This window comes from Mycteria americana, chromosome 1 (genome assembly GCF_035582795.1).
Source record: "Mycteria americana isolate JAX WOST 10 ecotype Jacksonville Zoo and Gardens chromosome 1, USCA_MyAme_1.0, whole genome shotgun sequence".
Lineage (NCBI taxonomy): Eukaryota > Metazoa > Chordata > Aves > Ciconiiformes > Ciconiidae > Mycteria > Mycteria americana.
Window position 1 is genome coordinate 131829920 of NC_134365.1, and position 26557 is coordinate 131856476.

General features: G+C 35.2%; 1 protein-coding gene across 1 annotated transcript in view; it reads right to left on the reverse strand.

Moving 5' to 3' along the window:
- The window catches only part of IL1RAPL1 (interleukin 1 receptor accessory protein like 1), a 674122-nt gene that overhangs the window by 564048 nt on the left and 83517 nt on the right, over positions 1 to 26557 (reverse strand). The gene's annotated exons all lie outside the window — the stretch shown is intronic.

Here is a 26557-nt window from a genome sequence, read left to right on the forward strand (position 1 = left end):
ACTAAAAACAGTCTCAGTCACTTCGGTCCCTTTGCCCGCATGGGTCTCCCCATCAGACCTATGCACCTGAATGCCTTCTTTCCTTCCCTTCCTCCTCTTGCTCAAGTTTCTCTCTCAGCCTTCCAGCGCGATTTCAAGGATGTTTCCCATGTGTCCCTGCTCCAACTCATCTCCCATTAAAAGGGCCAAGATTGCTCCATGAGTTTTTCAGTCCCTTTAAGCATTGTGCATTTCCTCACACCACCCCAGGGTGGCTCAGGGGGGGCTGTTCCCCATGGCCTCTTCCCTGGGACCCACAGACCTCCCACTCACACTTCAGAGAGAAGTATCAGTGGCTGCAGGAGAGAGGGAAGGAGACAGGACCCTCCTACAGCCTTTCTCTGTTGTAGAAAAGGAGTTCACGTAGCTCCATGGTAACCCTACAGAGATGGGGTAGGTTGCTTTGGAAAACAGGGAGGCCATGCAGCAAAAATCCAGAATTGCTGAGATCAGGCCTGGGCAGGTACAGCAAGAGAGCAAGAGGATTGCAATCAATAATATTTCATTATTAATAGTGTCAATATCTAATATACCAGATTGTCATTAGTATTATGTACACTGAGAGTGAGAATATGAATGTATTGTCTGTATAATGCTGCCCATTACTTAGGGTAGGAGGCTCTTACTGCCAGCACAGACGAGTTTGTCTCCTCCCTTTACTTGCTTTTGGTTCATGTGCCTGAACCTAGACTCAGCATGACCCAAGGAAAGCCTCCCTCCGCCCTGGCGGGCCATGCTCCGGACCGTCCAGGGCTCCCACTGCACCAGCGCCGGCTGCGCCCTGTGCAAAGCTCAGGCCTTTGTCAGCCGGGCTGCAGAGTACCGGGGAAAGCCAAGAGCGCGGCCCTGTACAAAATCCTTGGCAAGGTTCAACTCTCTCCTCTGTAACATGCGCTACACCTTTCCAACAAACAGCTGCCAGAACTATTACTTTAAGCCCGTAAAGCTGTATCTTTTCCCCTGCTTTTTGTCTTGAAATCTGCTCACCAGTTTGGACCAAAATGGCTCAAAATTGCCTTGAGGGGGATTAGCAGTTGGGCACTAATCCCTGTGCCACAGACTCTGGAAAGTAATTAAGAAGGCAAGGAGAGATCTTCTTCCGTTTCACTGCAGAGCCAATTTCATTTTCCTTAGGTATTTACTCCGTACATAACACATGTACATCTATAAAACCTATGCATCCATTTCAACAGAAGTGGCTGCATACTGGACCAATAACTGGTAATCTAAAGAGTCTCAAGAGGTTTGATTCACATCAGCTTTACATAAAGACACAATGTTAAGTTTTGTTTCTGGCTTTTCACTTAAATCACTCAGTTTCAGGATTAGGGGTGCACTGGCTGGAAATTAAGGTTTTTTTCTTCCTTACAGGGATATTTGGGTTACTCAGCAGAATAAGAGAAATGCCATGGAGTTTACTTCCTTTGCTAAAATAAAAATAATGAAACAAAAAGCACATTCTCCTCAAGTCTAGCAGATTGGTGTTGGCCCTCACAGCATTAATATTTTTTCTTCTCCCAACAGCATTCCCTTTTTTCAGCTACTGAGTGTATGCTATTTTCTGAAGCATATTTCCTCTTAATCATTGCACTAATTAATATCAATAGTTTTGGTACATGTTCCTCAGTCACAAAACCTAACCTAAACTCCCACAATCCCCTGCTACAGGCATTTTGCTTTGCCTACATGCTCATGAAAAACTAACTTAGAAATTTCCAGATATTTCCATTATTGTCACTAAAGTCTAAGTTGTCTTAGAAAAAGAATCATATTTCTCTCTAGCCTCACTATTATTTTAAGATAATCATCTATATTTTTTAATTTAGTATTTGCAGGTTGAATAATTTAAAGTAGATGTGTCTATGGTTAACAATTGGTTAACCATATGTTAACCAATGGTTAACTAATGGTTAACCTCTCACTAATGGTTAACCTCTCACTAATTGTTAACAATTCAAAAACCAGTAATTAATATTCTGCAAATTCCAGTGAAAATTCCAATTATATAGCACTGTATTCTCATTTGACTACATCTCAGATTATGGAGTGGAAGGAAAGGCTGTACTCCTTATTCTCACTTTGTTTTGGGCTCAGGAGGAATAAAAGAGTGGCTATATATTTATATCACTGTGATTCCATGATTTATAACTCCCTGTCTGGAATGTAAATGATCAAAATTCTAATTTCAGACTTTCTAAATTTTTGCTTATCTTCCCCATCACTCAGAATGAGAAAGGCACTTGGGGACCTCCATAGAACTTGCCATTGTCAGTCTATTTTCTCAATTCAAGTCTTTAATGTTATTTCTGTTATTGGTTTTGATGCGCATGACCTAAATCTGTTGAGATTGGTCAAAAAGAAAAGGGAATTATGAAACTTTAAAATGGAAACTCAAAATTAAAAACACACAAACATGTAGTAAAAACAGATATTCTGATAAGCAAGTAATATTTTTAAGGAAATAGATTTTCAGTCTGTGTTTTCTGTGAGTCAAGTATCAAATCTTCAATATGAATCCAGGAAATTTTTTTTTTTAATGGCTGTCTTCATAAGCTAGTAGTTATATTTCAATACATACAGTGAGCAAAAAGCAGGGATTCCACCATGTGTGTGTGTGTACTTCAGCTTATTGGATGAAGTTTTGTTGACTTTGTGAATTTATTCTTCTGCATTACACTAATTTTTATTCTGCTGTTTGCCTGGCTCAGGCATTTGTTGTTTTGTTAAGCAGAATAAAGCAAAAAAAGTTTTCTTTCAGTATTCAAGTATTATTTCAGGCAAGTTGGTACAATTTAGAATCTGAGAACAAAGCTGCAAAACTGTAAACCTGAAAAGTGTTTCACATTAGCTTATCAAATACTTATGATCAAATTATTTACAAACAACATTTACATCTTTTTATATATTTTCAGCTATAAATCCTAAGAAAGAAAAGTTGTCAATAAAGATAAAAATTGGTAGAAGTTTAAAAATTCCAGAGTCACTTTTTAATCTCACACAAATATTAAGATCTCCAGTGAAGTCAGCAGAATATTTTCAACTTATGTCATCAGTGCTCTGCCTATGAAAAGTAATAATTTTGTCTTCCCGCACATCTAAAATAAACATGAAAATATTTCATAATTATAATAGAGTCTTACAATTATTTTAATAATTTTTACAAGAACAACATACTGTGTACACAATATTGCCTAAAGCTCAGGAAGAGCACCAGTGTTTTGTGGAATTTGTTGGTACTTCATTCATACCCAGTGATACATTATGCTGGTTCTCAAAATGTTTTCATAAAGTTCTTATATTTCCATTAAATCCTAAGGCAGCATAAAAACATAACAAAACCCCCAAATAAGTATGTCATCAAAAGTCACCTAACAGAATTCCAAGTAGCTATAAACTGTCTTGAATATTCATTAACTGCTCCTAACCTCCTATTGTAATAAATACCTGTAAGAAGAAGTGATGATATTTTATATGGAGGAACACATTTTGAAATGGTGAGGAGGTAAGCAATCACCTTAGATGAAGGCCTTTTATTCTCTTTTTCATATAAATGTTCATGGTTTTTTCAACAAATAGACAAAAATACAAGTATTTCACTGTATTATGAAGAGGACATCAAAATAGTATGTTCTCTTGGTATTTAGATCAAACTAATTATTAAAAATAAGATCTGATGTAAACATAACATTTTGATTAGTAAGAGACAGTTGCATTGTCATGTTTAAACAGTCATTGATTTTCTTCATAGAAAAGGAATTTTTTAATATTTAAGATGGTTTATGGCCTAATAGTAACCATGTTTGTTTATTCTGTATTTCACAGTGTGGGCAAAAAACTAAATAACTGACTGCATTATCTTCCTATATAAGAATAAATATCCAAACTTGAATAAACCCACAGAGGGTTTTAAATTATATCCTTATTTGGTTGTGAATATATCTCACTGAAACAATAACCAAATATATTGATGCAAGAGAAATGTTTAGCTGGTATTTGTACACTCTGAAAATATTGGCTTTTTTTTTTTTGCTTTTTTACTGGCATGTGATTTAACACCTCTACATTTAAATTAGGAAAAAAACCTAAAAACATGACAGAAGAGTGTTTTCATTATCTTGTCACAATAGTTTACATGCAGATCCAGTGGTGATGAACATAACTTCTCCTCAGGAAGGTACCTCCCAGGTATCACCTCATAGTATAGATGTCAGTGCTGCTCTACTCTTCTCATATAAATTTTTGGTTACAATGTCTCAGAGTAGCACAGGCGCTTGAAAAAGCATTGCACTTTGCTTCAGAAGTCTTTCGTTGCATTTTGATTAAGTTTGCTTAAAAGTCAGAGGTTGAAAATGCCATGGTTACGCATCAATTTGTATTGAGTACTGGTATTCCCAGTGAGGCTGAGTATCCTTAAGCTTGAGTGTAGAGATTTGGGCTTTGGGGCTTTTTTTCCTGAATTTTATGAAGTTTAAGTCTTACTTTGTGATGCCTGGTTGCACAGTTTAGAAGCACTACAGAAGAGTTAGATAAAATACAAAGAACAGCAACCAAAAAGGATAAAGAGGATAAAATGTGTGAGGAAAACTGAGAGATAAAGGAACAGAGTGAAGTCTACAAAACCTGAAAACTCCAGGGGATGGATCGTATCTTCAGGGTAACAATACAAATGAAGGAAATAAATTATCCCATTTCTGAAACAGTGAAATAAAGAACAATCACCCACAGAAGAAAAAGTGTGGACTGGCATAAATTTAAAAAATAAGAACATCATAAATGAAAGTGGATGAGAAGCACCATACAAAAATATTTACACACAGTATGGATGTAATCACTTAATTGACAATGTTAGTTGTCCTGCAGTGGCCAGGACCAAAGACAAGAGATCTTCTCTCTCATGTTCTAGAGTCAATAGATGAATTCTCTATGGGCACGATAACCATGACAGCTCCCACGGGGAAGAACAGCACCGCTATGGAACGGGGCACTACAGCAGTCAGAAATACTTGCTTGTTACTTGAATCAACTCAGACAGAAAAAAGAAAAAGAAACAAAACCCAAAATAAAATATGCATTACCAAAATGTAATGACAGTTCATGACCCTTTTCAGAAAATAATCTGAAAGCACTTTGATGTAATTAGTTAAACTGTGGCATCTTTTGGAGACTAGAGCAAAACTGATCTCAATTTTATAGTTTAAAAATTCTAGAAGAATAAGTTTTCTAAAGACTCTTTAAAGACTAAATATTTAAATATGCCCCTGAATCCCTCTCTTATTTCATCATTAGATATTTATTATACTAATGTTTCACCAAAACTGATACACAAAATGTGCTATTACGGACTGCATGCTAATTTATCATGATGTCAGTATTTATATTATGAGGGCTACGGGAAATAAAAAAAAAAAAAACAAACAAAACAAAAAAACCCCTACCCAATTTTTGCATGCCTGTCTTTTCGGGAGCTAAACTTTCTCAAAGCGATACCTCAAAGGCAGCTCAGTTCTAAAAAGACATGGTTCTAAAAACCCCTGACAGTGCAGATTTATCTGCTTATATTTTCTCTTCAACTTTATATTGAATTTTCTTATTTTCCCACAGAAAAGATATTGAGCTTTTCAGACTTTTAAGTAATATGCCAAACAGCAAAGAACCACAACACCTCTTCTCACAAGAAATAAAGTTTTAACTTAAGTCATACCTCTTACAATATTTGTGCAATCTTATTCTATCAAGACATCTTACCTGGACAATCTTTCAGAACATCTTAAAGGGGTACTTAAGACTAAGGCACAAAAAATCAGTATTAAAGGAGACTCTCATGAATGTTAAAAAATTATCCTCAGGTTAATTTACAGCTGGTTGATATTTATCTGTCAGGAAGCAGGAAAGACTAGCTTACAGCCTCATTACAATCAGCCTTGGGGAATGGAAGTACGCAGGTAAACTGTACAGGCAGGACACCGGAGAACGAAGCGTGAAGCCAATTGAAAGCTCTGCTGTGCTTCCTTCAGCTCCCTGTGCATCCACACCAGTACCATTACCTCTACTGATAAATATGGGATATTTATTAGGTAAAGTAACTGCCCAGCTGCTGTTCACTCTGTTGAATAATAAACTACAGCCTTCTAAAGTCACTTTAATTCTGAATGAGATAGTCCGCATATGTTTAAATATGCTTAAATTTATGCATGTTCACTTCACATCTTGAGTATTTACAATAATTTTAATTAGGCTTATTGACTTTATCCATGAAGGTGATTCATCTGATTTCTCTGAATCTTGGTCTTAGAAAGACCAAGCAGTAAGGTGTGTTTACATTTATTCTCCTCCCACAAGAGTAAGCGCTAAAATAGTTAATCCCACAATTACCCTCATAGGTGATGAATAAGATACAGCAAACTTGGAAGACTGGATCTGAAGAACTATCATGACACACAGTTTAAACCAGTATCAAAAGAAATACATTTCTAGAAAGAAAAGAGCATAATTTTAAAAACAATCAAGCATGCATACACTTTATCTGAGGGGAAAATTTTATGCCTCAAAAATCTTGTTATTCAGGAAAGATAGTTCCTTCCCAGTTTTTGGAATAAATTGTTTATTATTACTTGTTCAAGCTTCAGTGACTATATGTGCCAACTATATTGAGGAAAACAGAAAATCTATTTGCTTGAGATTAAACTAATATAATTTTCTATTATTTTATAATCACAATTTATTCTGAAAATAACACAAAACATAAAAACTTCTGCCTGCGTCAACCATTTTGATAAAATGAGGTATTTGATAGACTAGCAATGGGAGAGAGAGTTCTGTTTTGGCTTGAGAATTCCTCTGACAATATAAACAATGTTCAGCTGGCTATTTCAAGAGATGGCATAAACAGAGCTCAGTGTAGTTGTTCTCACCATATTTTCTATTGAAAGTATAAGGATTGTCCCCCAAGTCCGTAACATCTCAAAAAAGCCCTGATATTTTAGTTACTACTAGCGACTGATTGGTTAGTGGAATACCACTCAATTTTATGAATACTATGAGGTTTTGAAATATGTTAGCATTCCAACAACAGTAATAGGGAAAAAAAGGGACCAGTGATCCACCTCCTGAGTACATCTTGCTCATAACCACACTGAAGGATTATGGAGTATTGTGACTCCCAATCAATTCCTTAGTCTCGCTCCACATCCTTTTTTACATTTAAGTTACAAAATTCCATCTTGGACCCAAGAAATGATCCTAGCATATAAAGAAACACATTTATATAAAACAAATTCTTCGATAAAATGGAAGTTTGGAACTCCTTGCTTAATTCCTTGCTTAATTCTTAACTTCACAATCCTGCTTCCAACCTCAAATAAAATATCATAACCATTTAGTAGGTTTAAATAAATGCAAAATAAATGGATAGTTCCTCTCTCAAACAGTTTACAGTTTAATGATTTATATATAATTTATAATTTGTATCTGTTTTATTATGATAACAACCACAGAGAGTTGCATGAATTTTCACCAACTCTACAGAAAGAATAGGATGTGAGAAATGAAGATTAGGAACGGGGGGGGGGGGGGGGGAACAACTTATCAGTGATTCTGCCCTTTTACTTCATAGAGGAAAATGCATACCAATTTAAAGACCAGCCCATAGTTATATCATAGCTCTCCGTAATTTTCAGTACCTGCCTTTCCATTATTAATGTCTAAACAGTGTCAGGACAAAGTCTTTGAAGTATACATCTGAATGAAAGGAGGGAGAGATTGTGCTTGGTAGTTTGTTAATTATACTGGTATTATGGATCATTTCCTTTTGAATTTTCTTTTGGGCTAGGGACCATAAAAGAATTCTAATGCTGACTCCAATGTGAGCAGCTGAAATGTCTAAAATTTGTATATTGAGATCTGCATGGTCCATTGGAATAAAATATTTATTAAAGGATTTGCAAGCAAGATTGGACTCAAAGATAGGAACATTCTATTTATTTTGTAAGCAGCACAGCATGTTAGCAATAAATATGGCATAAAAAGTATGCCAACTGACCTTTTGTTTAACATAAATTTTAACATAAAATATGTTTTTGTATATTCTTTGCTGACATTTTGATGCATTTATTAAATATCAATATTTTAATCTGTGAGGGTTTTTTATATGTACATATAAAAGGATGTACATATTGCATCAAGTATAGATATACTAATTATGGAATGCTTACCCTGCAGCTCATTTAGCTGTGTAAAACACTTCCTTTCAGATATTGCTCCTTCTTTATAATTTGCCCAGTAGCCAGCCATCAGCAGCAGGAAGAAAGAGGAACTCATTTCACAATTAAAAACTAGGCAACAAAACATCACTAAGGATTTCCCCTAAGGTTTCTATTCCTTGTAATCTTGCCCTTGATCTGACTCTTAAGAATAATTCCATAATTACAGGAATTTGTCTACTCCATGTACCATAATTTTTGAGCTTTCTGAATTTAGTTCCTACAGTGAAATTATTTTCTATGCAGTATCTTCTGAAATGCTTATCACCATATTTGAACACTTTTATTAAACCAAACAGTGTCTTTACCCAAAATGATACAAAACTAAGTAAAAACATTTTTAAAAGTGTACATTTGATCATAATCTCATTATGGAAACGTACCTTCTGGGAAGCAAAGATATATCACTTTCTATTTACATGCTGATTTTTTTAAAACCAGGCTTTGGCTTATTCTGGTTCAATTCCCAGACATATGTTAAAAGTTCTTTTAAGCTGTATATTGTTGTAAAAATACATTACTCTGTGTCCCAGAGGACACATAGTCTAAAAGAGTAAGTTTTGGGGGAACTTTTAAAAGCTACTCTCAGTTGTGCCACTGATCTACTCTTTGGCCTTGGGCAAGTAAAACCTGCCTTGGAATTCCCCATACATCAACTTGATTACAAGCAACCATGGGAATGTAGTTTTGATTTTTCTTTAGAATTTTCTGCTATTTTAATCATGAGAGGACCATTTCTGTAACTAGTTTCTATAGCTCTCTTATTTTACACTGCACATGCTGCTCTCATACATAAGCAGCTCTAATTGTAATTTTAGTAAAGTTACGTCTTTCTAGACCTTTCAAAAATATGTTGGGTTTTTTTTCTTCTTCTTCTTTTTAACTAAGCCAGAGATGATAGAATCATAAACAATATGGTATGTGATTTTAGCAACAAAAGGAGATTCACCACAAAGTTATGTTTACTGGTACTTTCATTTTTCAATCTAGATCAACGTGGAAGCAAATGAGTCACTGTCATTCATAAGTGTTCCAGGAACACGTCTCTGGCCCCTCCAGAAAGAAAGAATCTGCAGCCAGCTATACTGCAATCCCAGTCAAGAATTCAATAAAAAACAACAGAAATAGTGTAGAATCAGTGTGAGTGGCAGATCCCATTGCTAGCCTTTCTGAATTTGGCTTTGCTTTCTGAATCTTATCCATGGAAAAAAATGTGATTTTGACTGAATGAAAAAACATCAACATGATTTTAAATTCATATTCTGTTTTCACAACATGATTTTAAATTCATATTCCGTTTTCAGTCTTGGATTACAAATAGCTGCAGTTACTATACGTTCTACTACTGATGTTCACAGGAAGGTTTTTATTATATTTCTGCATTTGGTTATTAGTTACTAAGACCAAGATATCTGCATGCTATAATAAAATAACTCATAAAATATGGCTCAGCAGTACATGAGCAGAGGTTGCCAAAACCAAGTTCTACCACTGTACTTGACAGATAAAGACTTAAACATTGCTGTTTCTTCTTTGTTTCACCAGGGCAGTGGAGATCTATATAAAACTAGAATATAAAGTACAGGCAAATCCCTAGAGGAAAGAGGAATATGCATGTTTCACAGTTCCACAGGAAATTAGGATCCTTAAATAAGAATATTTTCCAATCTGTATTTTGTTTCAAAATGTACGATGGTTAAAGTATCGAGGATATAAACTGAATCACAGATTGTAAGGTAACTCAGATGTTATCAGTTTCTAAGTTTCTATCCGTGTCTTGGTTTAATGTGTATGTGATACAAAAGTGCTCTTATACATAACTCTACTCCTTAATTTCTTACTTAAATCTTTTTTGTTATTGTTTGCACAGTGGGGGTTTTTTGTTTTGGTTGGTTGGTTGGTTGGTTGGTTTTGGGTTTTTGCTGTTTTTTTTTTAATGAGCCATAGTCAGGCTTCCTTCTTAAAATGAAGTTTTCAGAAGTTCATACTTCATCACAAACTTCACAACATTGAAAAAACCTCACATATCTAGATTAAACATCATTTGTTATTTAAATCCATTATGTACTGACTAGAGGTAAGAAAACTGAGTGCTTTTTAATGTCATTTTAACATCTACTGCATATATAATGGACACTGAACATACTTATAAAGGAAGAGAAAAAATAGGGTTTTCCTATAGGCTTTGAAACTGAAACAAAAGCTTGAAAGGTACATTTGTTTACTAGAAGATTTTTTTTTAATATACTTGACTAGTGATGAACAAATGCACTAACGACTTAAGAAAAGCACAACATATTCTAATATGTTTTCCTCCTTAGTTCCCTCTCTTTTTTTTTTTTTAATTTTAACCTTGCTGGCTCAAGGTTGATTTCTTTTTATTATTTTTGTCGCTATGTAATATATGGGAGTACCCATGCGTGCTTATATTTGTTTCTCTAGGATGGTTCTGAAGTGCCTATAGGCTGTACATTTACTTTCTGTTTGACCTCATGCCTAACTTGTTAATTTGCTTTCCTTCAGGGGCTTTCTTCTGCTTTTATTTCTAGTTTATCCTAAACTAATTGAAATGTAAATTATATCAAGGATGTAAAGTCTGGAAAAAAAATCTGCCTTAAAAATAACAACACATTTGTGTGCCATGGATAATCTGTGCACACAGAGCAGCAAAATTTATGGAAACAAGTATTTTTCCCATCTGCCCACTCCTGTAAAAAAAGTTCACTTTAAAGATAACCTAGAAAGACCAATCCAGAAAGGACAGAAGAAGAAAGTTATTCATGAAATACGTGTTTCTGCCAATAACTATCTGAATAACTTTATACTGAAATTATACTGCAAAATTTAACAACTACTTCACTGTACATAAAAATTAAACAGATTCTGAAACAGATAATTTACAAAAAGAAGTAGCACATGGAATAGTCTGCAACAGATACAAGTTAGAGAGACAATTTTTCAGTTTTCAACACTCTTTTTGAAGAAGAGTCAGCATCATAGCTGGATTTGGGAAAAAAATCTCAGAAAAAATTAATGGATAAACTGTAAATAATCATACAAAGTTTTATATATGAATTTTTGCAGAAAAATAAGTCACCACTTCTAGAACAAAATTCATGTAGGGCTTTTTGTGCTCTGACATCTTTGTAAATTTGTTAGGATTCAAAACTCAGCAAGAGTACTCTGTAATTAAAATACGTAAAGTTTTCAGTTGGATTCCACAAAAGCATAGCTCATGGATATGCCTGTGATGGGGCAAGCAACATGAACAAATATTCTTGCATTTGGAAAAGTATGCTAGGGCCGCAGGGGATTAAACTGCTTCGCAAGGGTTTCCAAGCTTCAGCAAATTCTGTGTATCACTGGTAAAGAGTATGACAACAATGGTTCTGGGTTAAAGACCTCTCCACAGAAAGAATGGACAGGGCTTCAGCAAACGTGAGGATATGGTAAACGAGCCACATACATCCCATTATGGAATAGGTTACAGGTGCCATATAGTGTAAATGTATATATCGCTAGTGTATAATGATATTAATACCGAGAAAAAAAGACATAGTGAAACGTAACTGGATTAAACATGTATAGAGGTGTCAATTAGGGAAATACATTGGGAATTTGCAAACTGCAAACATACATAATAAGAACATATTACTGAGAGAAAACTATGTCTAATTCTTTGTTTCAATAAAAGGATGGTTTCTCTTCGAAACATGTTTATAAAATGCATAAAATAGGAGGAGGGATTTCCAGCAATCTCTTCGTAAATCAGGAAATTTCAGCACAGTATCATGCAGAACTGGAAAGGTCCACCTACCTTAAGTCAAATGTTGTTTTCATTAACACTGCCTGTTTCTCTTATGCTCATTGAGAAACTTCTCTTACGCTATTCAATATGACTATGAACCACTTAGCACTATTACTAGGAAACTAGCAAACCTGCTTTAAGGCTAGAGACCAGCATTTATGTGGAACTACAGATTCACAGTTGAATTCTGGAGAGGTATGGCAGGAATAAGCAATCTCATAAAAGAGTGTTTGACAGAAGAGCAGAAGAGCAAATTTCAGAGCTAGGCTTTGCACACTTCCAACACAAAGGGAAAAATAAAATCTCTTTGCTTTGACTGTTATTGCCTGTAATATTAGTAAGGATGGAACTCTGAAGACAATAATTAGGAATAGCAGTAAAGAATGCCTGGGACACTGCATTCTCAACCCTTTTATCAATTTAACAGAGAGGGAGCAAAATATAAGATAGAATTTTACTTAAAGGCACCATGTTATTGATTCTGAAAGTGCTACAGAAAAAAAAGGTTAAAAATTTATGAAATTCACTTGAATACTGAGAAACACAGGGGATAACATTTCATACTGGCCGCAGAAAAAGTATTGCTTTTTAAGAAAATTACTGAGGTTTGTTTTGTGTAAGCAGAATTCAATCCACGCTAAGCAAAACAATCCATGCTCCTGGCACACAGCAGTTGAGGTTTTACAACACTGTTCCTTCACAGTAAGCTATCCTAAACGGCATAGGAGAGGTGTTGAAAATTAGTGTCCTTTCTTTCTTCTGGTCATAATCATTTATTATGATAGACCAGTTAATAGACCATCCGAAGAATACATTGTACATACGATTCTCAAGGATTAGTAGAGTTTTTAGAGTCTCCAAATTATTTAAGTTTCCTATTTTTTAAATACTGTTAAATACTAGGTGAGACTTCAGAAAAGACAAACAGTAGTTAAGCTGAAACCTTCAATGAAAGTCAGACATCTGCATTTTATGATTCAGAAATATCCCCCAGATCCAGTTTTGAATGGGTCTGATTACTTAAAATGCGTGCTACAGCAGTACTTAGTTTCCCACATCAGAAACTGCTCCCTATAGACTAGCTAGTATAAAAATGCTAAAATGACAGTCTTTATCCCAAACAGATTCTAATCTACTAATGAACGCTGCAGGACTCAAAATTGAAAATTTACAATAAAAAAATATGGTTAAGAACTGGTATGGCAAGGGAAAAAGGTAGAATAGGTCCAAGATTACAGTTTAAAGTGTGTAATGATTTACTACCTGACAGAAAAATGTTACGAAAAACAAATGCATTGCAGGATTTAATCAAACTGACAACAAAATACCCAAACCGTATGGTCTTCACTAAAAACAGTGTGAGATATTTTTTTTTTATTATTAGGACTGTCATGTTAACCTATAACTTATACAGTCTTAAACTAATTTCTGATAAATTCTGGTAAATATTAAATTTAACCCCCAAGATGGTGGAGACACCTGGCTATACATGAACTTGTGGGGCTGTGATTCTCAGAAGCATGATGAAGAAAATTCAGACTAAATGTTCACATACTAGGAATACTAAAAAGACAAGTTTACTTCCTCACCTGACTCTGGTACACTGCCTCTTTGAGAGACTGTTTTGGCTAGACAGTACAATTACCTTCTTATGACTGCCTGCCTGCGATTTATAATTCTGACTAATCTCTGTTGAAACTTCCAGAACAAGGAAATGAGCAGAAGGAAAAGATTTATTTTGTTCTGACAGTCTGGCTTAGGAAGAATTGAAGATAATTTTGCTGAAATGACACGAATCAAGCTAGTATAACTTGAACCATTCCAATTTCAAAGGAAGGGTGTTTACCAGCAGCTACCAGTTGCTAGAGATGGAAATGATAGCCTTTTTACCACCATGTCAAGAGATATGCCTCATCTGATAAGCAGCTGGAACTTTATAATATCTGCAACCAAAATATCTGTTAGAATTAGTCTAAAGAATCTATTTTTAAACATTTGGCCATCATTTAACTTTTAGGATTAATTCAAAATTATTTGGTAAAGAAGTGAAATCCCATGCCCAGCCTTGTAGCAGGTTTGGAGCACTTGCACAGTAGCTTTAATTGGGCACATAAAAATCAACAAATCACAGATATTTCTGAAGTATGTGGAAAATTGAACTGCAGAGAACATGGGTGATAAGTCTGGGTGTCCTGCAAACTTTTAGCTTAGCTTTCACTGAATACCCAACAAAATGGGTACACACATTGCTGTCCAGAAAATCTCAACACTAATATGATATTGCCAAATATCCCTGTGCTCTCTGAATTCTCAGACAGAAGTGCCTAATGTCATAGGCACATGTCATATGTCACACATACTAAAGTGTATTCTCACACCATTCATCCCATCTGCTTCTTTCTGCTGGATACCCAACACCTCACACCAAAACCTCCAGGCCCACTCCCTCCTCTGGCTTGGAAAAATCCAGCCCCATGCCTCATGTCCCGTCCTCCCTCTCCCATGATGAATTAGAAGTTCAGGCCCCAGAAAGGGATATGAAAGGGAAAAAGTATATCCACTTAAATAAACTGTGAAATGAAAGGACCAAAGTTTTGTGCCCAGCCATCATCTTATCCCTGCTCTCCACACACATATTAATATATGTCTTCCTTTTTCTCTGAAATTAATCTGAAATTAATTATTTCTCATTTTAGTTTCTGAAAATGTTCATAAAGAGCTATATAAAATCAGCATTCCTAGTTTAATAAAAAACATTTATCTGAATATAATTAAATTTATAATAGATTATGGTGTCTGTCTTTCCCCCCTTTTTCACTTTCAGAAGGTGAAAAATATATTCTGGATCAGAGAAATGCTTCCTTTCGTAGTTTTTCTCAAGTATTCTATAGTACAGAAGCTAGTTTTACCCTAATCAATGCATACAATTGCACTTTTCAAATGCCTTGAGAGGAAAAAAGTCTGACTTCTTGTTGCAAATCCAGTAAAAGTCCATGATGAGAGTAAATGGTTATCATCATACTCTCTACTAAGTGATTGGTGATTGCACCCATGTTTTGACTACAGATGCTTTGTCCTCGAGTTTACAGTTAATAGAGAAATATAGAATGAAGATTCTCAGCTGTTGCAAATCAAGAGAGCCTCAAACACCAGGGCAGTATCAGGAGGTGGCTGAGAGCTGGGCTTCCCTGCCTGTGGGTAAGACCGTGACAGCAAGGACTCAGCTGGCAGAGCACCCGGTCTCCACCGCTGGCCAGTGGCCTGTGCCCAGCAAGCACTATGAGAACAGGCGTATCCCAGCACATCTCCAGTTAACCCTGCCAGCTTCCAGCCATTGGTGGCTCAAGGACTTCCCAAGCCAGTGGTTTTATCATTTGGTTTTAATATCCCGTAATGAACTACTCTTTCATGTGCTGATCATTTTGCACCCAGGCAAACTTTAACAATGCTCTGTAACAAAATGCTTCCTGTACCTTTGCTCTGTGATAAAAGATCTCTGAGGATGGTGATGAGGGTCTTACAGAAGTCAAAGAATATCATATTTTGTGACCAAGGATCTAAGCACAACCTTTATAAAAGCATAAAAACTTAATTTGTTAATGTAGGAAAGCGGTGTGAAATGAATGGAAAACCAAAGACTTTGACGCCCAATTAAATTATTATGAAGTGGTGAAATTTTAGTAGTACTATTTCAGTTTTATATAGCTACACATTCTATGATGTGGAAGTTACATAGAAAATATTTATGATGTGGGAAAGTATTATATGAATTTAATGATACTTTGCTTTCAATGCAGCAATGAAGAAACACCATACTTTATTCTGAGGAAAAAAAAAAAGTAATTTGATTTTTCTTTTCTGCCTAAATGTAACTTCATGCAGTACCAGTCAGTATTTAGATGCAGTCTTAAGGATTTTTTAATTGAAAAATAATTCTGAATTATTTAAAATGTGACAGTGATTTTTAGCTGACATTTATATTAACAGCAAATCATTGCACTCCTTCTTTAAGACTGACTTGACGATTTTGATTACTAAGACTTCCTAAGCAAGGATGGGCATAAGTGACATGATATAACAATACACATTTTAAAAACTGTCTAACATGTCTGGATCAATGAATGAATTTTACTTCTTTAAATCTTTATTAAGTATGTAATGCTGCATATAACTTTATAACATAGTAAAGCATGTGAAAAGGAAAGATTCAATTTCAATCTCTGTCTCCAAAGACAGATAAATCAACGTATAAAAGAAGGTAGAGGTGAGGAGAAAAATGACTTATCGTTGCAAACTCTGCTCTGAATTTCATTATGCTTACTAAATGCCTATTCTGTATTTTGATGGGATTGCTTCAAGGACAGGTGCCTTTTATTAAAAGCAAACAAGATCCTCTGTTTTAACATGTTACTTCACAGCAGTTAATCTGAGATAACTGACAGAACATGCTTATCCCATGTTGTAATTCTGTGATAGTGCACCAGTGGTACTGCTGTAACTACTAGATAACAACAAGATGGTACAAAAGCATTCACAGAATCACGCAATGATTGAGGTTGGAGAGGATCTCTGGAGGTCATCTGATCCAACCCCCTGCTCAAGCAGGGCCACCTAAAGCCAACTGCCCAGGACCATGTCCAGATAGCTTTTAAATGCCTCCAAGGAGGGAGACTCCGCAACCTCCCTGGGCAATCTTTGCCAGGCCTTGGTCACCCTCATGTTCAGATGGCACCTCCTGTGTTTCAATTTGTGCCTGTTGCCTCTTGTCCTGTCACTGGGCACCAGTGGAAAGAGCCTGACTCCATCATCTTTGCACCCTCCCTTCAGGTATTTGTACACATTGATAAGATCCCCCCTGAGCCTTCACTTCTCCAGGCTGAACAGTCCCAGCTCTCTCAGCCTTTCCTCATATGTGAGGTGCTACAGTCCCTTAATGATCTTAGTGGCCCTTTGTTGGACTCTCCCCAGTATGTCCATGTCTCTCTTGTACTGGGGAGCCCAGAACTGGGCACTGTACTCCAGGTGTGGCCTCACCAGTGCTGAGTAGAGGGAAAGGATCACTTCCCTCAACCTGCTGGCCATACTTTGCCTAATGCAGCCCAGGATACCATTGTCCACCTTTGCCGCAAGGGCACATTGCTGGCTCATGTTCAACCTGGTGTTCACCAGGACACCCAGGTCCTTTTCTGCCAATATGCTTTCCAGCTGGGTAACCCCCCGCGTATCTTGGTGCCCAGGGTCGTTCCTCTCCAGGTACAGGACTTTGCACTTCTCCTTGCTGAACTTATTGTACCTATGTGTTTCTATGTGTCTCCTAATGGATCACTATGTTTGTAGTCCCCAAAAGTATGAGCACAAGATACAGGCAAAGGCTTTTGAACCTGCAAACACAAGACAGTATCAGAGGCCCCAGGGCTATAAACACAAATCATAAATGGTCAATTACTGGTTAATAAAGGACCTTGAGAGACTTGGTAAAGATGGTTTAGGGATAACTGTTAAAGAAAGATCAAGCAACCAGGCTGTATTATCAAAAGTATAAACACGACCCCAGGCAAATCTGCAATGCCCCACAGCCACATCACGCTTCTACTGGTGAAGGACTGGGGACACAGACGACTTGCTCAAACCCTCCCCTTTTGGAATTCTGCTTCTCCATGGAGAAGGCTGTTGACATTGAATTTGGGACCCAGAGGATCAGAAGAAGGGTAAGTATAACAACCGAGAAAGGGTGAATATGAGAAAGTTTATCAGTTTTCACTGTACCACTATTTAGAATAAACAATATTATTAGTTAAGACAATTTGCAATTTGTTAGTTTGATTGTAATTTGTTGCTCTAGAACAGTTTGACCTCCAGCTGCCTTCTCCTAAGACCTGTGGCATGAGGACATTGACCTAAAGCAGAAGTGCACACAGCAAGCATGTTTCCCATGTGCAACAATTCAAATCTGTTTTCCTGTTTGATGTTAACCACCAGCAGAAGAACACAAGAAATCAGATTATGTATTGAGAAGCAATGAGAAGATGGTGACCACTTATGAACAAAGCAAAGGAGCAAATAAAGGAGGAAGAAAACTCAGCCAGGTCAAGTCTGGATTGATACAAAACCTTGTCTGTATAACAACTTGCAGTGCTCACATTGTGCTGAGGCTCTGCTTGTCCACACAGCTCAGAAGGATCTAGGGATTTTGGAGTGCAGGCAAACAAGATCCGAACATCAGAAAAATCATGAATTGCAGATGGCAACATCTCCTTTGTTCCTGAAGTAAAGAGCATCCTCATGCCCTAAGAACCTAGTCTATTCAAATTAGCACTGCTTGGAGCAATTTGTACTAATAGTAATTCTTTGATTAGAATAACATTAAATTCTCAGCTTTGCATACAAGGTATGCCTCTTTAGTTCTCATAAATTAGTCAAGATAATTTGGTTTGGTACCCTGCCCACAAGGACCAGCTGTTAAATCTCAAAGCACGCCAAACCACATGGCAAATCACAATAGCCTGCACTTCTTTTGACTCTAACAGGGTCTAGTTCTAATTTAAAGTGCCTGGATCTTAATTTAAAAATCACTTACAGTCTTGAACATATTTTCTTCAAAAAAGTTATAATGCATCATTATTATTACATGCATGCATGCATGGACTCCTTCATCAGAAATAACTGTACAGAAGTCAATACAGATACTACAGAGGCAGACAGTTATAATTCAATGTGAAAAGTTGTCTTTCTACTTTTTGAATAACAACAGAATCTTTATATCCTTTCTCAAGAAAACAAATACTAGGTTTTAGCAAACATATTACAGGAAATTGGAATTTTAAAACTTAAGGCAACCTAAAGTACTAGTGGCTCGCACAATTTTTGGATATATGGCTGACAGTGAACATGTGTTAAATACTGCACATCTGACAATTTTCAAAGTTAATAACGATGTAACTACCAGCATTTCAAGGATTTGAAAGTCACGGAACAGGAACCTATTTTTAAGACACACATATACATATGACTGAGATTATTACTTATCTTTATATACATATATGTGTACATATATATAAACATTTAAGTTACAGAAAAATTCTATATTCTCATTGAAATTCAAAGTTGGCTTCAAGAAATAAATGATAGGGGGTTTATTATAAATATTTTGTATAATAAAATATTTTGCAAGACATTTCAGACTCGGATGTGTATATGGCTCTGAACTCCACTGCATACTTCAGTAATCAATTCACATATTGAATACAATACACAGAATAGATAATTTTATATTTCCCACTCTTCTCCTCTGAGTTATAAATATCACACAAAGTCCATTAAACTAAGACAAGAACACGAGGGGGCAAGTTAAAAACTACTTTCCAGAAATATTTTTTTTCCAGTAATATTTATTTTTCCAAAGGGGAATAGTAAAGAAGTGTGGGGATTTTATTTCCTAGGCTTCGTATGACTGTTTTCTTAAATGACTGGAAAGACAGAGATTAAGTATGACAGAACTCCAACAGACTTGTGGGTAGTTTAGCTCATACTGACATCAAAGTTGAAACCCTAAGCTATAACTCTTGCAATGAACTAAATAGACCTTGCTTTTCTCATTGGTTTTGGGCAGAAATCCTACTCAGAGAATCTGAGAAGCTTCATCATGGAAATCTCAAAATTGTCTCTTAGGAAATTTTCATTTTAATAAAATAAATTCTCTGGTGAAAATTCTTAATATAAAGAACAAAACAAGAAAACTAAAGCCAACACTTCCAGCAAAGTCTACTCAATAGTTTAAAGGAGTAACCCTCAACATACACTATTTCCTCACCTGCAACCAATTATAATAACACAAAGGCAAAGAAATACAAGACTATTTATATAATTTAAACAGAAACTACAAAATAAAAGCATATGTCATGGTACAGAGGGCTTTGGGCAGGCCAACTCAAATTCAGTCTTGTATATTTTACCAGAGCTTTAATTGTCTTCCCTCATGGACAATGAAATATGGCACATATGACATCTTCTTAATTATTTCTTGGGCTTAGATTAGTTATTTTATTATGTAAAGTGCTATATTGTTATGTTGTGTTTCATATAGATTTATAGATCATTAGCTAATTATATCTAATATGAAACATGGTAATTAAATTCTCATTAATGACAGTTAATTTGATGTTATTAAAAAAGTGATAATTTTATTCTACTTAATTTGAATGCACGAATGAAGTGCACTATAGCTTAATTACAGCTATGCAAATAATTAAAAAAAACTAGGAGTCAGAAGTGTTCTAATAATAGCATCTTCTCCCCTTTTAAAGGCACACTTATTTATTTTGGTCTTAGCCTGAAATTCAGTAACTTGCATTGTACTTCCTTAATTAATGAATAATTCAAGAAATCACAGAGCAAGTAGTACTGAAAGCACTGGAGAGAAAGTGTTCTGGTATAATGTATTGCTTTAAGCATTTCCATATAGTAGGGAACACAACTGCTCTCTCTCTGATACATAAATTCTGTAATCTGTTTTTTGGAACGGAGTATTTCAAGCAACTCTCCACCTCTTAGATGAATAAATATATAATAAATACAGAAAACATAATGCAATGTAGATAGCACTTAAGACATTCTACGTTGTCATAGTCATTGATTATTCCAAGAAACTTGTTGACATGCTCTAAAAACTTGTATTTGGTTAGCACCTGATTCCGTACTCTTCTGAGGAGCAATGCATCGCTCCTCCAGTTATCTTCCTAATTTCTAAATTAAAACTCTCTCTTATCTGAATGTGTAAATCAACTTTACTTAAATGAAACAAACCAAACAAATTCTTCCCCTGCATTTACTATCTAATTTTTTGCTATTTATAAGGCTGTGACATTACAGATCTGCAGAGCTCTTTAGGTCTGTAAAACACCTTAAGGAATCGACGAGTCTGGCTGTGTGCATGCCTGCTCCAAACACTAATTCTCAAAATTCCGATTTGCAATTCACTAACTCACTTATTTGCAAAAATGGAGATTGAAATATCATCCCAGATGATGAAATGCAGGAGAAAACATTGTCTCTACTTTGGCTAATTATACCTATGTTCACATGTACCATTAACTGTTACATCTAATTACTGGGAATTCACCCATGACGGATCTATACAAAAGGAGTTCCTACACAAAAAGTGACATTTCATACTTATATTGAATATACATGATTAATGAGATCTGTCAAGGTGACCTCTGTAATACGAAGAGTTTCATAATGAAAGAGGCAAATGTATAATGAAATCTCACTATGTCCCATAAATTCAGTAAAATATGCATGCTTAATAAAACTATGCATATAAACAATAAGCAGGACTCAATGGTATAATTAATTATTGTGTAGTAATCATGGATGAATGTTCAATAATCACATTAAAACAAACTCTTCTTACCATGATGCATAATCAAGCAGCCATGGGTGATTTTTCCTTTCTATCAAATGCATCTCACGGATTTTTCTTGTTTACAGTTTCAGTTATCTTATCCAAAGAGTTTTACTGCTTTCAGAAACACTGTTGATCTATGAGGATTCAGTTTTGTGACAATCTTTCAGATTATATTAGGAAAAAATAGAACTTACTACATTTCTGGAAAATTGAAAAAAATTCAAATATATGACAGCTGAAGTTCAAAATCTCCCATTAATCAAAATCTATCTACTCTAAAAAAAAAGTAATTTTGTAAGCAATGTTTAAATTCAAGACTTTGGCTAAGGACTTTAGTTCTGCTACTGATGCCATAAAGCATACATTTCTGATATAAACTAAAGTAAATGGATTAAAAAAAAATTTCTTCAATGTTAACAGGCACAAGAGATCCCTATGAAAAAGGAGAATATAGACTGTAATTCAAACATTCTTACTTAAGTTTTCAACAATAAAGAGGAAACTGTATTTGCCAGGAGAATACGCTTTAAGCATCAATGTTTCACAATGATTTTTTTTGTAAAATTATGCTTGTAACTTTTGAAATGAGAAAAAGCATCTATCTTTACTGATTGCATGTAACTAAGGATGTAGTGTTTCCCTTTTCAGAAAAGAATTTTTTACAAGCTGCCTAACAATTACAAAAATTTCAGTGCTTAATATTAAATATTTGGTTTCGTAACAATGATTTTTTTATGCTTCTTCAATTACCACTGAACATTTTCAGGTAACACAATTCAACAGCAAAGACTAAGTAAGCCTGCTACAGTGTAGTTCTCATCCCAAACCAAAATGGTCAGGCTGGGGGCTGGCAGAGAGGGTACTTTTCTCCCTGAATCAGTGATAGAAGTTCTTTTCACATTTTCAGTGTTCAGGACCTGTGGGATACAGTTTTTCTTTCATAATGCAACTCAAACATCTAATTATTTTCTACCTAACAGCTTGAAGCCGTGAAGTGTACTTAAGTCAACTAAAGAATGGTGAACAGTAGTATTGTAAACTTATCAACAAATCAAGTGTGAAGAGGTCCTCCATGTAAAGAACTTGGTCATTGTAACAGCTGAAACTGGAGAATAAATTTTATAGTGTTGCAACTGTATTATGTTGCAATGTTTTATAAAGTAGAACCAAATCCAATTCCTTGAAACTTAATTGGCAAAGCAGTTGCAGCTTAGCTAATTTTGCAACTCTATCAAAAGCTCTCATCTACTGTGAAAGCAAAAACATTTTCAAACACAAAAAACCCAGTGGTTAAGCAGAAATGTGTATGTTGGGTATACAGCAGGTCTTAATGACCTAACTTCAAAGCTGCTTTGGGATCAAGAAGGCTCTGGTTCAGAATATTAAATAAAGTTAGATCATTTCAGATTGTAGCATATAATACAAATTAATCCTAGGGTAACCAGTGAAGCAATATTGCTGTTACTAGTATTTTCAAAAGCATGGGTTGTATTTTGGTAAATCCATTTTACTGATCAGATTTATGGACACATTTTGCAGCTAGATCTTAGAAGAAAAAAGATTTTAAAAAATGAAAGCATATTAATAATGTGGCAAGCAAAGGAGAAAAAGAAATTGAAGGCACTTCTATTTTCTTGAATTTTACCTATTTCTTTCCCAATATAATTTGAATCAAAGATAGCTTGGCCAGATCCTCATGCACTTCAAATGACCATAAAATCTATTAACATCAAAAGGGCTATGCTACAGTAAGATCCTCCTACCTTACTCTGGATATGCAAGAAAAAGAAGGCACAAATGGCACCTTGCCTTGCACATTTGCATCCGGAGGCTGGTGAGATGCTACTGTGCAATACTGGGAAGATATGAATTGTAAGCACTGCAAGGATGCAATAGGAAAGGAAGGGTTCATAATTCATGGGGCTTGATAGGGCTGAGCTACGTGACCTGTACATTAAATACTGCCAAAATCTGTAAATAACTTCTTGGAAAAACAAAGTTACCTACAGAAGGAATTTGGACTTCATCTTTCTTTCCTGGACTGAATTCAGTCTACTATGTGACTACCAGCAGACAAGGAAGGAAAAAAATAATGTCATCAATAAATGTCTGTGTTCTCATTCCCTTTTTCTGTGCAGGAACGAACAAATCAGTAACAGATTTTTGTATACAAAACATAGAGGCACAGTTTAGGACTATGTTTATAGAGTACACTCAGGTCCAGAAATATAAGAATATACAATACTCTTCTGAAATGCTTGGTTCATCTCGCTATTTGCTTTTACAGCTATTCTCACTTTTGAGTTGAAAGATTATAAAATACATTTTAAATAACTAAGACTAAATTAACGTTTTTATCATGCCATTGTAATTTTTTGTGCAGTGTTCATGTTAATTTAGTAAGTTAAAAGAGAAACTCATTAACTTATCATAATACGAAGACTAGATTTGTCACAGTGTAATATTTTCTAAAGTTAGTTATGTACTCATGAAACGTACTACTGAAGGTCATCCGAGAGATGAGCTCATGAGTGTTTAAGTGGATTTGGAAACTTCAGCTTACGTGCTGTAATGTTTTGTCCTTAAACTGATAGAAGAATCACACACCTCTACAGTGAATGTATGAACCTTTATATAACTTTTGTACACATTAACATATACTTACTACTTCGGTCACTTCACTGCACCTATTTCTTTCATTGGATAGGTTCTGGAGGAACAAGGGCAAGATTGTCAAAGACATTCAGGCACTTAATGATGCAGTTCAGCCATTGCTAGGTTTTTGAAAGTATGAAAATCAGATTCCTATATGTAGACGCCTGCAGGAAATTAGTTCCTAACAGACTATGGCATTTTTACCATTTTCATGGGAAGCTTCAGGTGTCTAAATCCTCCTAAAAATCTATGATTCAGTGAGCCTCTGGTAATTTTAAGTGCCTAAGATTTTGATTTTGTTACTCTAGTTGTTTCCACAGCATACCAGACAGCAGCACTGTATTAGAAGAAATGCAGCGTCAAGTATAGACTCTGACACATGGTACTTATCTCTCTTTTCTTGTTTTCATTTGAAGGAAGGAGAAACCTAACATCTTGTAGTGGCAACATAAACTTGAACCCTGACAAGGTATTTACCTGAGTGTGAGGTTCTAAACCAAATACAAACCTTCTACAAGAAAGTTGAAGTAGTTGATATAAATGGAAAGAAACATTGATATAAAGCAAAAGAAACAGTCCATAACTACTTGTAAGTAGAAAACATTGCTCTGAGATGTAAATAGATACTTTGCATTGAAATTAATGATCTTGACACCGTATTGTCATAACTAATAGAACAAATGAAACACAAAATGTGGTGAAAAAATCTCAGGTAGCAAAGTTTTTGTTTGAATGGGGTGCACTGGAGTCTATTGGTTTTAATGAATTCATAAAACTTCACAACTGCTCACTCAGATTTGGCCAAATGAACACTTGTCATCATGCATTTATTTTCTACTTCCTCCCATCTTAAAGCTAAGAATAATGCTGAAGTACTTTGCAAATCCTCAGTGTATTGAGTTTATACTGATATTCTTCAAATGCTTTCTCAACCAGAGATTCATGAGCAAAAATTCACTAATAATGGAAAAGTGTAAGAAATGAGGGTAGGATGGAAGTAGGAAGAATGTAAAGAGGAAATTGGTAAGCATTACATTTTGCTAAAGACTAGCTTATTTCTTTTCTTTTTCTTTCTATATGTGTACGTTTGATCATCTGTTCAAGACACATCCCTAAACAAATCCAGATACCTCTACTGAAGCCAGTTACACTTTACAGAAATCATAAGAAAATCAGATCCTCATAAATCCTATAGAAATTTCCTGTTGGTGTTTTTATAAGTGGAAATTGAAAGAAATAAAGATTACTCATATTTTTAATGCAATATTTATGAGGAGAGGAAGACTGGGGATGTATGAACCAGTCAGTTTTCATTACACCAAACTGTCCTGCTGGAGATATATGCCCCTTATCAGCTGTGAAAACACGGATAAGCAAACATGCAAACTAGAGCTTTTATTGGACTGACTACTAATCATAAATCAACATACTCGAAGGGTTTTACAGATCAGTAGAACAAAGGCTTCTTAACCCTATTTAAACAGATTTGATTAACAGAATGAAATACTGGAGATGCAGAAGAATGAGCTGAACTGTTTTCAGTAAGAAGCCCAAATCAAAGTCATTTTGCAGAAATATTGTTGTTTGCTGATTCAGGAGTAAATGATGGAACCATTAGGGGAAAAATGAAGAAGCAACAAATATAATTATACAAAAGATGATATAAGATTACTCTAAAATGGTACATTATATATAAAACATACCTTGGGCATTACAATTACATGAGTATGTTTTTTGTTTTGTATTAAAAAGTCTGGATAATGCAATTTGTCTCAGGATGGCCAACTAACTTCATAACATTGTCAAATAACTCCAAAATAATTAGAAAATATAACATTTGTCAGCCAGTGAGATTAAGGTATTATACATTAGTTTAGAATTTACTCTTGAGTATGCAATGGGCTAAGAGTTATTGAGCACTATTTGCAGTATAAATATGTTCTGTCTAAAAGGTACACTTTATAAAAGTCCTAGTAACAGTGGTCATCAGTGGGATTGGAGTACTTTAATTACCCTTTACAGTTCTAAAAATTCTGTCATCTATAAGGTGCTACCCAGGCTGGTAAATTTGTTTCTAAAAGCTATACTGGCCTCAAATTTACAGTAGTTTCTATTTCATGTCAATTTGTAATGGAAACAGATCTGCGAGATTAATTATTTTCTATACCTTCTAAACGGCATGGATAATAGGTAACTGCAGTGTTACTCACGTTTTCCAGTTAGGAGGTTAAACAGCCACTCATAGACTTATAAAAGAAAAATCTCTCTGTTATCCAAAGTTTTAAATTGTATAATGACAGAAATTGTTTACGGTACTTCTCTGATACGCAAAAATTCTCAAGAGAAACAATGAAACCACATGCTCCAATACGCCTTGACACTTAAAATAAA